Source organism: Phyllostomus hastatus, unplaced genomic scaffold (genome assembly GCF_019186645.2).
Source record: "Phyllostomus hastatus isolate PE091 unplaced genomic scaffold, TTU_PhHast_1.1 phas_scaffold_585, whole genome shotgun sequence".
NCBI classification, from domain to species: Eukaryota; Metazoa; Chordata; class Mammalia; order Chiroptera; family Phyllostomidae; genus Phyllostomus; species Phyllostomus hastatus.
Genome location: NW_025334037.1, coordinates 27,865,581 through 27,874,723, shown reverse-complemented (window position 1 = coordinate 27,874,723; position 9,143 = coordinate 27,865,581). Strand labels below are relative to the sequence as shown.

The 9,143-nt window shown below is 58.2% G+C and overlaps 1 protein-coding gene across 1 annotated transcript in view; it reads right to left on the bottom strand.

The window, feature by feature from the left end:
- Positions 1–1,388: 1,388 nt before the first annotated feature.
- Positions 1,389–9,143, bottom strand: part of CRY2 (cryptochrome circadian regulator 2) — a 33,105-nt gene continuing 25,350 nt past the window's right edge. Inside the window, exon 12 of the mRNA XM_045825388.1 lies at positions 1,389–3,628. The gene's annotated coding sequence lies outside the window, so the exon portion shown is untranslated. The remainder of the gene's footprint in view (positions 3,629–9,143) is intronic.

The window sequence follows — 9,143 nt, the reverse complement described above, 5'->3', positions numbered from 1 at the left end:
AGGGTCAGGCTGTGCTGTCTCCCCATCTCCTCTGCCCTGGGAGGACCAGTCCGAGAGTTCTTTCACAGAGCATGGACTGATGGGCGTGCCGGCTGCTGGCCAAGGCCAGGGCACCAGCTTTGGTGGATCACAGAGCCTCTCACCTAACCTCACTGGCTTCTCTGGCCACCTGAGGGGACCGCTCAGGCCCTGTCCTTCACCTCTCCCTGAAGAAGGGGCGTTTCAAAGCGTGCGGGGCCCTATTTGCAAAGCTGGACCGCCAACTGGTTAGCCACCCCCTTTCCTTTCAATGGAACATCTGGAAAGGAGCTGCAGGCAGCAGCCCTGCAGCAAACACGTCCAGCTCCAGCCCTGAGAACAAACATTGGATACCTGGAGCCGGAGGCCTTGCTCTCCCTGCCGTGGGCCACCCAAATGGCCACTTCACCCTCCCCGCTACCATGGTGCAGGCTCCGTTCACTACACCCAGCCAGTCACCACCTACTGCCACGGGGCCTGGCTTTTTCTCCCAGGAAAGCGGTCCTGCCATGGCAGCTAGCTGTTCATTAGAATGGGTGCTTGTCCGTCTCCCAGGGCCTTTTGCCCAGGAACAAAGGTATCCCTTTGTTCTCAGTCCCCGAGGCCAAGCCAGAGACATATTAGACAGAAGCCAGGAGAAGAAAGAGAAGGAAGGGGGTCATCAGGGCCTTCAAAGCAGAGCCAAGGATGGCGCAAGCCCCAGGGTCAAGTTTCTCCCTTTCTCCTTTCTCCACTGCGTACAGGACAGCAGGTGATATTCTTGGACCTTGCCTGAGTGGTTTCCCGTGAGAAGCTGGAGTGTGGGGTAACACTCTCACTTCTAGGGGCCCCAGGGCAGAAACCCACACGCTGCACAGAGCGCGCCACTGTCCCATCAGAGGGCACGCAACAAAGCCAGTACCCAGGCCCTGGGCTCAGCTCTGCACAGATCTTGACCACCGACCCAAAGCCAGAGGCCCTGCGGACTGCTGCACCACACAGCTGTAGCCTAAGTGGCCGACGTGCAGTAAAGGATGGACTGAGGGCCTGACTGACCCCAGCATGGCGGGGGGGCGGGCTCTCTGGGTCAAAGGCCGGGTAAATACTGAACAACACTCAGGCGCCCACCTCATCTGGGGTCTGGAGCACTCTGTGCCATTCTGGCTGGCTGACCCCCAATGCTGACGAAGATCTGGAGCACCAGTTGCCCACCTAGGGGTATCCCCCTCGCTCTGTCTCTCTCCAACCCCGCCTCCCGCCGCCTCGAAGGAGGGGTGAGAGGCTCCCGGTCCCGGCAGAACCAGGACGGTCTGACTGAGGCTTCGCCCAGGCTCAGCCTTGCTGATCCCCAGGCCCCCGGCGGCCCACAAACTGACAACAACACAGCTTTGTTCAGACAGGATCGGACATTTATGAAGTAAGTGAATATTCACAAACTGTGGGAGGAACACACCTTCCCTGCAACAAGAATCTCTGTATAAAGTGCATTTTGCCTGCGACTCTCTTCCCCACGATGGCCCTTGCGTCAGGACATGGCCAGTGCTCTTTGGCAGCCCCCGGGGACACCTGGGCCAGGACAGGGGAGGCACGAAGCCATCGTGGTGCTTCGGGCCACTGGATGTACCCTGTCCCCACCCCTCCCAGCTCCGGGAGTGGACGGCTCCATTCCACTGGGAAGGGGCCAGCGTGCCAGGGAGGGTGCGGCAGGGTTACGTGGCCTGGCCAGCTTGTGCCTTGAGGAAGACAGCCATCATCAAATAGGCAGGAAAAGGGACCCATCCTGATATCTGAAGGTGCTGCTAAGTAAGTAGTGACTCTGGCCTGAAGCCCTCTGGCCCCGTTTCTCAGACCAGCCCTTCCAGGCTTGCTCTCCCTGCTCCTGACCACAGCCCCCAGTTCTCTTTCCGCCCAGCTGGGGCTAGAAGAATAGGGGTGTTCTCAACCCAAGGCTCCACACACACACAACCACCTGTGCCCTGCGCCCCCCCACATGAGTACGGGACGTTTCCGGTGAGGGGGCACGCGTACAACAGCAGGGCTCCGAAGGCAGCTCTCTGGCCGAGAAAGCCTGTGGACGTCTCAGCAAGAAGCCTGTCCATGTGCTGGGCAGCTGACGGGGACAGGGGCCTGACCCCAGGGCTCTGGTCCGAGGGCAGAGGCCAGTGAGGCACAGGGCTGGGGCCGAGGGAGTTAACAGCTATGAGGCTAGGGAAGGTCACAGGGAGGTAGAGAGGAGAAGGCCCAGAGGCCAGCTTAACGTTACATGTGAGGACAAAAGTCCACCAAGGAATTAGCCTCTCAGCTACGAGTGCGTGAGCACGCACTCCCACACACACAAGCACACGCACGCACGCATGCACGCACACTTTGTGGCTCTAGTGCAGGCCACAGGGTGGAGGGAAGACTCGCGGCAGCTGACCACAGTCGTCCTTTTTGTTCTTTCTGGGCACGGGCCTTCGCCAGTGGGAGGCTGAGGTGGGTGGCACAGGCCACTCCTGGAATGTAAGGCCTTGGCTCCCCTGGGTCCACCCTCCCGCCGGCTGCTCCTGGAAGGGCCAGTGTGCTGGGTGGGCTCTCCGCTCCGGCCTTCCCCAACTGTCCCCACCAGTGCCCATCCTGGCCTGCCTGCCTGGGTCCTTGGCACCCAGCTACTGGTGGCGCTGTCATGGCCAACTTGGATGCTGGCCAGCACCAGGCCCGGAGGCCTGCAGAGCACAGACCAGGACGGCCTTGCTGGAGGGGTGTCAGCTGAACTTGGCAGCAACACTGTGGTGTCCTGGAGTGTGGCTGGGGGGCCCAGGAACCCGCCTCCCCCTGGGGGAGTCACTGGGTCTCCACGGTCAGCTTGGAACTGGCTCTCAGCTTCTGGGAAAGCAATGGTGACAGCTGGGACGCTGTTCCTAACCTTAGGTTCCAGTGCCCAAAAGGTGACTGTACCTCCTAGGCTACTGTCTACTGTACCAGGCACACAGGCACAGGGGCACGGCTGTGTGGTGGCGGGAAGTTTTTGGATCCGTCCCCACCCTTGTGCTCTGGCCTAGCGCCTGAGGAAGGGTCTGGAGGACCTCGGGGCAGGGAATTTTGAAATGAGAAAGAAGCCAGACCAGGTGACTGTGTCTGGGCAGCACCCATCCGCTCCAGCTGCTCAGCCTTGCTCAGCGTCCAGGGCAGGACGGACTCAGCAGGGCTCTGGACGAGAACTGGAAATGTTGCCCTCGGCTCCTCGGTCCGATGCGAGGAGGGAGAGGGGAAGGGCTGGCGGAGGGGCAGGTGCCAGAATCCCAGCTAGGGTCCCACCACTCACTCTTCTGTTCAGACGGGGCAGCCGGTTCGCAGGGACAGGTCATGGCTGAGAGTCACAGCCATGACCTCTACTAGCCTGGTGTCTGAAGGCCGAGGTGAAGCTGCTACAGGTCCTTCTCCAGCCCAGGCAGCTTCCAGAATCACAAGAGTGTAAACAGATGCATGCACACGCAGATAGCACACCACTCCTTCCCCTGCACACGCGCGCACATACACACACACGCTGGCTCGATCTCTGTCGGCGATCAGCTTCTCTGCAGGTCGCAGCCTGCTGCCACGGCGGCTGCTCGGGCACCCAGGCGTTGCTCACGGAGCCACGGTGCTGCCGCTGAAAGAGAAAAACAAGTGCTAGAAGGAGCATTCCGGAGGCTGCTCAGCTGCCCAGGGACAAAGCTCCTCCGTCTGCGGCTCTGGGGATGCTCAGATGGGAACTGGGGAGAGCGGACCACATGGGCCACAGCGCCTGGGGTCGAGGCTGTTGCTGGGATGCCACCGGGTGCCGGAGACTGCCGCTCTGAGGTGCCCACACAGGGCCAGCTCTGCCCCGCAGACCCACCGGGCCTCCCCTGCTCAGGGCCTAGGGTGTCGGCGGCGGAGGGGAGGAGAAGGCCATGCGAGGCTCGTACGCAGCCTTGGGGGACCCTGTTCAGATACAACAAGGGCAGTTTCTGAATCAAGGCAGAGTAGCTGCTGCCCGAAATGGAAAGTCAGGAAAAAAAATGCCTGGAAGAAGTCAGCCGGGACCAGTGATTTTTGAAGATGAAGGCAATAGCTGAGTTTAGAAATTTCCACAAATAGATAAAAGAACCGTGGCCCTGTGCTAGAGGACTGAGGGGAGGAGAGAGGAGACACAAGGATGACTCATTTTAAAGATTTATAACATCCGAATCTGGGGCAGAGGGAAGAAATGGCTCCATGCCCGGTAACAGAGGCCGGGGAAGCCAGGCAGGAGGCCGGGCTGCCTGCCTAAGCAGCCGTAGTGTGCCTGAGTGTGCCCAGGCACTCTGCGCACCGTGGACAGTGTGCCAGCCCGCACGGTGCAGGGGCAGTACAAGAAGGCTTACTGAGCCTGGGGGGCAGGCACTGCCCACCGGTGTTCCGGCTGCATCGTCTCCCCAAGGCTCCTATGTGACAGTCCTGACCTCAGACTGTGACTGTGTTTGGAGACAGGGTCTCCAAAGAGGTGACTAAGCGAGGTGCCCCAAGCACCCTCCCTGCAGCGCACAAATCACACAGCAAAGGCGGGGCCCCATCGGGTGACTGGGGCGGGCCCTAGTCCCACCAGGACTGCCGCCCTGGTGGAGAGGAGACCAGGGCACAGACAGCTCCGAGGGAAGACTGTGTGGAGAGGCGGGGAGACGGCGGCCACCTGCGAGTGGAAGAGAGTGGCCTCGGAAGGACCCCGCCTGCGGTCACCGCGATGTGAGACCGCACGTCCCAGCCTGCTGAACGGTGAGAGTTGGTTCCTGTTGGTCAAGTCACCTGGTCTTTGGCGCTTTCCCACGGCTGCCCGAGCAAACAGCCCACCAGCCCCGAAGCGACGGCCCTCATTTGTACGGATGAGAACACGGAAGCCAGAGAGGACAGAGAACGCGCCCAGACCTCGGCATCCAGAGGCGGCCGAGCCAGCCCGGGAACCCCAGGCCGGTCTGACCCCCAGACCCGCACGCTTACCGCCGAGTGAGCTCTGTGTCATGGGGCGGCTCAGTCAGACTTTCAGGAGATATGAGAAAAAAGTTCAGCACGGTGGCGTGGAGACTAGTGTCTGAGCAACACAAACGTGGGCCTGGGTGTTAGCAGAGAAGGAAAAGTGCTGTCATGGGTCAACAGCATTGGACTTGGGACTTAAAATCCGTCTCCTGACACACGAAACCCTTGCAGGACCAACGCTAAGTCTGAAGACAATTTCATCTGATTTTACCGTCAGAGAATTTACCCCGGAGCCGGGTGAACTAGAGCAAAAGCAGGAGCGACCACCCGCGCAGGTCCGTGCTGGGTGCCCCGTTCTTCAGGGTGTGTGTCATTTTTAGTAATGTTCCCTCTACGCTTGGACTGTAACAACCTGGCCGTGTGTTTTTGCTACGAACAAATGTTACGAAAGTGTATCTGTGTTCGCTGATCCCGCTGGCTGTGGGGGGGCCCCACACCCTGGTCTCTCCGGCCCCTGCCGTGAGGCCAGAGAGAGGGCCACTGCTCTCCAAAACGAGAGACTTCGGCACCGGCGGTGTGTGCACCACCGCAGGCTCCCGCCCGGTGCCTCAGCTTCCTGTGTCTCCCTCCCCTTCGGGCACGGGGGAGAACAGAGTGCTGGGAGACTCCCAGGGCCAGGGCTCTCACTCTGGGCTTCCTTTGCGGGGTCCGAGGAGAGGCTTGGGGGCAGCGCACGAAGACCCCGATGTTCTGTGCACGTTTTTTTTCTGTGTGTGAACAGGTGCAGCCTTCTGGGGAGAGGTTCCATCCTGCGTCAGACTCACCAAAGCACGGTAACCCAAAAAGGGTTGAAGAGCCGATGCCTAAACTTAGACAATAAGGGCGTGAGGGGCACTTAGGTGGCTATGATGATGGCAATTCAGACCTATGTAGACTCAGCCATGACTTAGCTGTGGGACAGGCCCATGAGGGGAGGTGGCAGTGTCCTGGCCTCAGAGGAGCCCCAGTGACCCGAGTCCTTCTAGGATGGGCTCGAACACACGAGCACAATTAATGGAGGTTCATAAGCACCAGCTTGCCCATGACAACAAAGGCCTGTTCAACTCGCTACTCAAGGTGCTCCATCCACAGACAACCAGCTGGTCCCCGTGCTCTAGTCCTCAAGCTAAGGGACAGGTCTGCGGAAAAGGGGCTGGGGCATCAAGGAGGCCCCGCAGGAAATGCCGACAGCAGCACAAAAGGAGAAGGAAGAGCAGCCAGGGGAGAGGCGCCAGGGGGAAAACCGACTCATAAAAGGTGCACTGAAAAATCAGTCTTCTGACTGTCTGATTCTCCCACCCTGTCATTAATAGAAGAAACATGGAAGCAGCTGGAACACAAAATAAACTAATGACTGCCTCCCTCAGTGCGTGCGTCCGTTAGGACAGCCCCCCTAAACACCTGTGCCCTCACACCCCCTCCTGCCCACTGGATGCTGACGAGAAACCCAAACCTGCAAGCCCACCCTCCCCTCAGCCAAGCCCAGGAGGGGGGTGCATGCATGAGCCACGTCAGCAGAGGGCGCCACACTGGCTCAACATCTGCCTGTAACCACGTCTCAGCGGTCACCCTCTCCCCACCACACTGGGCGAGGCACAGTGCCCCAGAACTTGAGAGGGGTGGAGAGCCTGCTACCGGCTCCCAAGTCAGGAGCAGGGGAGTCGAGGCGCAGCTGGGCCTGGATGGGGCTCAGAACTCCGGCCTTCAGCTCAGTCTCGTGCGTCACGTCCACCACACGCGTGTGCCCTTCCTGCACCCTGCACATCACACGGCAAATGGGAGGGGGCCTCAAGTCAGTCAATGGCCGCTGAGTGAGTGCCAGAAAGAGTGTGAGGGGACGGAGTCCTGCCTTCTCGTTTCCAGGTCGAACTGAGAACTGCAAAGGTGAGGCAGCTGGGGCGAGGGTTCCCAGGCCTGGAGCCCCAGGACAAGACGCAGACACCTGCCTGGTGAGGGCGTAGCCAGGGCTCTTTTCCGAGTGCCACACTGCCCACTCTGAGGTGCCCCGTTTCCCAGATCGCCCAGTGCCTTCCACACACTCTATTTCATGTGGGGAGGGGTCTACCACTAAATGAGGGCCAGACAGATTCCTATGAAGAGATGCCAGAGGTCCAGTTTTCCGCAGTGAGGCTCCAGGGTAACTGAGCCCTGGTACACTGCCCGAGGAGGAGGGGCAGAGGTGGTCCTGGCCACAAACCTTCTGTAGTCCATGGGGCTTCTCTCAACAGACCGCTGTGTACCAGCAGAAAGGCAAGTGGGTCACGTGAGCTGTTCCCCCTACGGTAATATAATTGGACCCATAAGAGGAATCTGTACACAATTGAGGCTAATAGAATCCTGAGCCGTCAGCAGCTTTGGGGATCACAGGGTAGCCGCTGAAATGACAGCTATTTCGGGACTGACTTGTTTTCCAGTTTGGCGAACACTGCACAATAAAACCAAAGGCAGACGAGACACTGGTGTGGGTCTGAGGTGAGCATGGACCCTACCGACCTGACGGCCTGCTGCCCACAAGATCGGTTTACACTGCAGACCACTGTCTGCCCAGTGAGTGGCCATAGGCCCTCGGCATCAGGAATAACAGAATCACGACCACAGCTCACAGACCACAGCGCACAGCCTGACCAGAGCCTCTGAAGGCCCAGGACGGAGCCTTCGGGCTGGTAAAGGACGATTATTCACACCTTACAGCTAACGCGTCTCAGAAAGGTCACTACCCTAACCCAAGGCACACAGCTGAAACTGACAGGAAGGAGGGGAGAAAGGGACAGTCTCCTGCCTCTCAGCATAACACTGTATCCACTGGGCCAGGAGGCCGCTGCTCTGGGGCCCCCTCGGCCCCGTGTGCGGCTGTGACTGAAGGCACGGTCAACACGTACAAGACGGCAATGTGATTTCCCCTGCGTGGTAAACTGAGCTTATTCCACGGCTTTTCACATGTGAGTTTTCATTTTCTTTTCCTAACGTGTTTGTTCAGGGGGAGCGGCAGGTGACATGGTGCTCTTTTACAGACGAGGACGAGGAAGGGCTTCGGGCCCAGGGGCGGTCACCAGCACACAGTGAAATAGAGTGTGCTCCTTTCTCTCAGGGTGCAAAGAACACAGGTGTTCTTCCCCAGGCTGTCTTGCCCTCTGACCTCCTGGCCCCTACTTCCAACCAATCAGCCATGACCAAGGTCGGAGTAAACCTTGAGAATTGGTCCTTAAGATCCCAAGAGGCTGATGGACAATCTCCTGGACTACAAGGCAGGACTCGGGCCCTGACCTCTGCACCCTTGTAATGTCACCTGGAATCCCTGCTGCGGCCTCTTAGCGGGCTCCCTCCTGCCACCACGTCCTCTGCAGGTCCCAGCCCAGTGCCCGGCTAGTCTTCCCCAAGGGTCAGTTTGAACACGCCACTCTCCTGGTCCAAAAGCCCCTAGCTCCTGCAGAGCATATCAAGGACCCAGCTGCCTGGCATTTATGATGCTCCAGGATCAGGCCCAACTAGGTAACCTTATGTTCTTTCAAAATAATAATGATGATAATATCCATCATCACAGCTATCATTTCCTGGGTACTTAGCCAGACACCGAGCTAAGTGCCTTGTGTATTATACACTCTTATCTGTCCGTACTGCCTAAATTTTGTTCAATGGGTCACAAGCCTGCCCCTGATAATGGGCCATGATTGGTCTAAGTCAGTGATTCATGAAGTTCAGTCCCAGGACAGAATCATCATCAATCTCTGGGAACTTTTTCAAAATGCAAATTCTTTTTTATAAAATTTTTATTTATTGATTTTTAGAGAGAGGAGTGGGGAGAGAGAGATCAATTTGTTGTTCACTTACTCATGTAGTCATTGGTTGATTCTTGCAAGTGCCCTGACCAGAGATCGAACCTGCAACCTTGGAGTACGGGGATGATGCTCTAACTGACTTTTGAGTTACATGGCCAGGACAGAAATGCAGAGTCTGAGGTCCCACTCCAGACCTACTGAATCAGAAGCTCTGTGGGTGGGGCCCAGCAGCCCGTGGCTTAAATTCTCTAGAGGATTCTACTGCTCACTCAAGTTGAAAAACCAACAATCTAAACTAATCTGGACAAGCAGGATCCCTACTTCCCAGCTTGGGGGTGGCTTTATGGCTGAGTTCTGGCTCAGGAGACCAATGTCAAA